Source organism: Atta cephalotes, assembly GCF_000143395.1.
Source record: "Atta cephalotes unplaced genomic scaffold scaffold00071, whole genome shotgun sequence".
Taxonomy (NCBI): Eukaryota; Metazoa; Arthropoda; class Insecta; order Hymenoptera; family Formicidae; genus Atta; species Atta cephalotes.
In genome coordinates this window covers 122517-128788 of record NW_012130135.1, presented here as the reverse complement: position 1 = coordinate 128788, position 6272 = coordinate 122517, and the positions used below count along the sequence as shown (strand labels likewise).

General features: G+C 28.1%; 1 protein-coding gene across 1 annotated transcript in view; it reads right to left on the bottom strand.

The window, feature by feature from the left end:
- The window catches only part of LOC105624051 (GATA zinc finger domain-containing protein 14-like), a 16725-nt gene that overhangs the window by 9773 nt on the left and 680 nt on the right, over positions 1 to 6272 (bottom strand). The window lies entirely within an intron of this gene.

The following is a 6272-nucleotide window of genomic DNA, read 5'->3' as shown; positions in this document are numbered from 1 at the left end:
ATAAGAAAATTATAATTTTATTTTTTATTTATAAAAATATTTATAATAATGGTGGAGATGACAAACACTAATGTAAGTACGCGCGCTACGGTCTTTTAGTCCGACTATTATAAACATATTAAATTTTATATACATATAAGCGTGTTTACATTATCTATTTTCGCATACGAAAAAACATTAACAAACATTTACATAAAGATAAAAATATAATAGTACCAATAAGTTGGAAAATATAAATAGAAAACGGAAGAGTATGGCAAAATGATTGGTACGCTATCACTCCCGAGTTGATTAGACGTATCATCCTTGTTTTTAAGTCATCAGTACAATAAAAATGGGTAATAAATATTTTTATAGTAAAACTAGATTGTTGAGATGAATATCAACTTAAAGTACATGAAACTAATGTCCAAATAAACATAAAATTTCAAACTATAAACGTCTTAAGTATTTGACAGAATACTTGAACTATGTATCTACATAAATAAAACTAAAATATTGTATAAAGGTAAATACAAAATAATCTAGTAGTATTAGTTAGTTAAAATGTACATTGGATGATAAAATGAACATCCAAAAATAGAACTCAAAATAAATTTAATATAATGAAGTGCCTAGTATAACAAAGAAGACAAGTGTAAATGTTATAAGTGTAAATGTTATATATACTCATCAGTCTCGAAATTGATATAAAAAAAGCTAAAATCACGGTCTTACGGCACATGCCACGGTACGAGCCAGGTTCAGCAAACCTGGCCGTAGAAACAAGGTGACTTGCTATTGCTCGCCATATTTCGCGATTCGTGATCCATGGCTTGTTTGCCAAATTGTCGGTAAGTTGCATGAAAAAGAGCTCGCCAAAGCTTGCGCCTTGACTGAATAAAATAATTTTTACCGTCGTTGCACCACCTCAATTTCTCTATATATATAAATGTGTAAGAGCCTAATTATTATTGCTAGTTGACACACTTATTAAGTTTTGATCATTCAAGTCAGTCAGTCAGAGTAGGATGATAAAAAAATTGTCGAGTTTCTAATTACTTGAAAATTTATACTATAAAATAAAATTTTCCAAGTGGAAGTATTCCAAGTATTTTTCCAAGTATTAATCAATATCCGTTGTTTTGTTACTGTTGAAAGTTTCTTTCATACTGAATAAATTAAGATAAAAGCACTAGATGTGGAACAGGCACTACTTCCGGATTACTTTTCATATTTAAATAATTATATATAGTATTTTCCATTAAAAGATATATATCACAAGAGCCTTTAGCATTTGTTTATCTCTTTCAAGTATCAATTGAATTTAATTTATTAGGAACAACGTTATATATTTTATTGATGTCGTTCTAAACTAATTAATGTGCGGGTTAACTAACATATATAAAAATTCATTCAAAGTGTAATATAATAAGAATTACCTTATGGCTTTTACAAGTAGTAAATGACACAAGTAGAAATTTTCATAGAAAAAAATCAACGTGATGTTAGCCTCAGTTGAGATTAAGGCTCCTGAGTAGTCGTCGAGACCATGTTGGAATGTCGTGATATCAGAAGTGAGGAATGATACGTTAATTTTTGTTACGTGCCATTTGTAAATAAAGACACTTTGGATAAACCTAAATGACAAAATCTCTTTAAAACGCTTATAAAAATCGATGAAAATTTTTCTTTCCTCACTTAACAATTAGTAAATAATCATAAAAGACACGTAAAGCCTATAGTTCGATAGAATGGAGCTAATTTTTAATACCATCAAAAAGAGATTGTTTAAAAAATTTAGAGATCAGAATGACAATGAAACTTGCACAAATAAGGAAAAACAGAGACAAAAATTTGACTACATTTTTTACAGAACCTTATGTGTGTGTTCTATCTATATCAGAAAAATTAAAACAATTTTTCAAGAATAACAAAGCAATTCGTCTTGTCTATGTGGGATTAAACAAACTTAACTCTTTCATTAGAAATCAAAAAGAAAATTGACATCATTTTCACAAACCAACGTTATATACAGAATTAATTGTCAAGAATGTGATGCATCTTATGTAGAACAGACGAATCGAATTTAAAATCAGATTAGATAAACTTCGTAATCATATCAAAAAGAATACAAAAGGAATACAAAATTTCATAATTTCTAAACATAGATTGGAGTATAATCATGATTTGACTGGAATCACACAAAGATTTTTTAGACAGAGAAAAGAACTATAACAAACACCTTATTTCAAAATCAATTTTTATTAATAAACAAAAAAATGGACTAAATGTGCAGGACACAGAAATTTTAAATCCATTATGTTAAAATCTATTTAAAAAAGTTTGACATTTTCATCTCTGAAATTTTTATTGAGAAATTATGTTTATATCTGTTTAGATAGCGTTTTATCGATTATATTGTTCATGAAATTTTATCAATGGTAACGATGTTTAAAATATGTTATATTATTTAAAATATATTATATTGTTTATGAAGAGTTTTATTAATAGTTGCACTGTTTAAAAGCACTGTTTGCGAACCTTGTAAATTCTCTGCTAAATAATATTTTGTCATACTTAGAAAACTATAATAAAAATATTTGAGATTATTGTCATTAAACGTTAATTAAACATTTCATAAGAAACGTTTTGAAAACAATCACATAACGCTTTAATATGCATCAAAGCATTTCTCAAATGTTATGTTTATGTACGCATAATAAACATCTCCTCAACATAGAGATATCTTTTAAAAACCCAAATCAAAATATTTCTCAAATACTACTGAAGCAATTCTAAATCATTTTCAGAACACTGTAAACAACTTTCAGACATCCTAAAAAAAGTATAATTAAAGTTGTTTTTAACATACAATAAATATGAAGATAGATCAAATATAAACAAAAATTTTTTTATTATTTATTGAACTAGAATAAAAATATAACAGAAACAAATTATTTTTCTACACAGTTCCCTGCTACATTAATACATTTTTATTAGTGAATAGGCAGTTTGGCGATCCTGTTGTCATAAAAAGTACTTAGTAGATACATTACTTTAAATACGAAGCGCTATTACGGTCTGAATGTTAAGATGTTGAATAATGTGCTAATATGGTTGTCGGACTTTAAATTATAATTTATATAATTTATATAATTTATTAATTTTATTATAATTTCTGAAATTAATTCATTTAAATGAATATATATAATAGTTCAATATCTTAATATTCAGACTGTAGTGGCGCTTCGTTTTTATTTTTTTTAAATATTTTTTTTAATTTATTTAAAATAATGTATTTAACATAAACGGTCATATTTGCTTAATGCACTTTTAAAATAATTATTATATAAGAAAGTAAAATTTAATAATATATTATATAATATAAAATATTATATTTACATTATACATATAATTTACAATAAAATAATACAATAAAATAATGTGTTTTGAAAAAAAATTTTATTGCATCTCTAAACTTTTTTCATTAATATTTATAATATCGATTTCGGCAAAAATAATACAAATGTTTAAAGCTATAAGAAATCAACATACAATCGCAGCGAGATGAAACACGCCCGTCACGGTCAGCTGATCTCTCGAGACTGAGGACAACCGCTTTGTCATTATTCATTCCCTAATTGAATTAATAAATATCAGTGTATTATTTTATTTAATCTCAAATATTAATAATGTTAAACTGTCAGTAGAGATATGAAATTAAGAATGATTTACAGTATGAGGTATAACGCGTTAACTTCGTCAAAAGCATGCGATTTGCTCAACGTAAGTATTGGGATCCGGAAAGTTCTGATGTTGAAGAAAAATTGAAACGCAGAAGATTTAAATTTTAGTTTACATTTATTAAATTATGTAGGTTAGTCGGCACGAACTTTCCGGACAACCCAATATATTAAGTTACTGTTTTAGGAATCATAGGTTCAAAATCGCTTGCCGGTGATGTGATGCATTTTTCAATAATTAATTGTAATTAATAAAACATAATAAACAGGTATGAGAAATAATAAATATAAATTGAACTGAAAAAATAAAAAGTAACAAAAAAATTATTTTTTTCGTTAGGAAATTATAACCATATTCTTTTTATTATAGCATTCACGCAGTAACTATACTTGCTCTTTATCTAAATTTCTATCAGGGATGTTTAATTTTTTTTTAAAACATTTATTGAATTGTTTATAAGATGGAAACTTAAACACGGAATTGTTTAGGAGATGTTTACGATAATGTTTGACAGCCGTTTGAGAAATATTGTGTGATGTTTTCGGAATGCTACAAATGTTCAGTGGATATATTAATTCAAAGACCTTCTGAATATTTGCAAAATTCCGAAACATCACACTTCTTGAATACCTATCAAACATCATGAATATATTCAATACTCAAACAATTCCATGTTTAAATTTCCATTTCATAAACAATTCAATAAATGTTTTAAAACAAATGAAACATCTATTCAACATTTAACCTTTGTATATACACCCAATTTTATCAATGTTGTTATGCACCCGGGTATCCTGGTGCTCACCTCTCATCTTTTATAACAAAGAGAAACATAAAGTGTGTTAAACAAGATTCAGTGTCAACTTCATGACGCGAATAGGTCGGTATTCATAGTCCATTCTTACATTTAAGACTGTCTTAAGTATAGTCTTAAGAAATAAGTTAATCCGAGGACTGTATTAGCATCTTAAGACATTATTTACGATGATTTTAAAATAAGAACGAACTATAAATACCGTCCCATGTTTAGCGTTTCACAGTTGGTAACACTCATCTACTATGAACAATCCATAGATGGAGAGAACAGAGATTTAGACAAAGACACCAGCCAATTGCATACATGTTATCCCTTCCACTATGGTGCCAATCGTGTTCTTCGTTCGCACAGACGTGCTACTATAATTAAAGTGGGAACGCTTGGCTGTGGCATCAAGATTTGATGAATTTGTGACGCTGAAAATGCCTATCTCTTGCATCATTTACACAAGTAAAACGTATAATGTTCGAGAGAAAAACCAAAGAGAAAGAATAGTAAAAGAAAAACCGCGTACCGAAGTAGTGGTAGAAATATCGCCATGGATAATTATTTTACAATATTACTTTTTGCCAAAAACTTGCTTTCATGGAAATTAATTTTAGTTGATACTTTGAAGAAAAATAAATCTTACATTCCAAGTGTGATGGTTCCGAATAAATCGAGAGAAGTATATACTCTACTGTGTTTGGATTCCACGAAAAAGTAATACAGTGTTCTTACATATCGAAGAAGCAATAATTCTGATATCAATGATGCATTCTGACATGACTGTGAACGATGATGTTAAGAAGAAGTTCCACATTATTACGTATTATAATAAATAAAGCTGGCGTCGATATCATGGACCAAATGATCAGCAGATATACAACATCGCACTTTGAGACTGCCAGTTATGTTTCTCGACATGTTAGACGTTACTTCATTCGTTTTCCTGGTGGAAAAATGTTGCTGAAATTATTCCATATTTTGGAATACTTTTCAACAAAATTTCAGTATTTCAAATAAAATTTCAGTTTAATTTCAGCGATTTTTAGCTGAAAAATTCATTTTCGACGAAGTTTCAAAAATTTCAGCAAAATTCACCAGAGTTCCTATCTAATTTATTATGAACATAATAAAATGCTGTCGAGAAAAACAATCAGAGGCAGCTGTTTATGCGCCAATTGAATGAAGAACTTGCAAACCATGAGGATCGATCTTAAAACTTGCAAATAATGAGAAATTATAACACCAAAATCGCTATTGAAAATGTAATCGGCCAGTAAATCTTGTGGAGACTGCTTTAGGTCTGACAGTTGAAAGAGATGCATTAGAAGGAAGAAAGTTCCTGCTATATTTGTTATAAACAGACAATCAAGAAGAAAAGAAAAACATGAAAGATCTGCTCCCAATGTGATAAGCCTGCGATGAACATGCAGTAACTTTTGTTAAATGTATAGAATATAATAAATGTTTTTTTTATATTAATTTTCATGTATTCTATTATTACATAATTCATTTTACGTGCATAAATCAAATAAATTAATAAAAAACTAATAGTCCTTCAAAATAGAATTTTTCTATGGTAAGTACTCGAGTACTCGGATGTGTCCGCGGTGTATATATACCAGGTAATAAATCCGCTGTTTTTTAGTCAGAAAAACACATTTTTTTTCCTAGGAAGCAAAAATAAATTTATTCAAAGTACTTGCCTTTGCTAACTATACATTTTTCCCATCTTTCGAGCAAT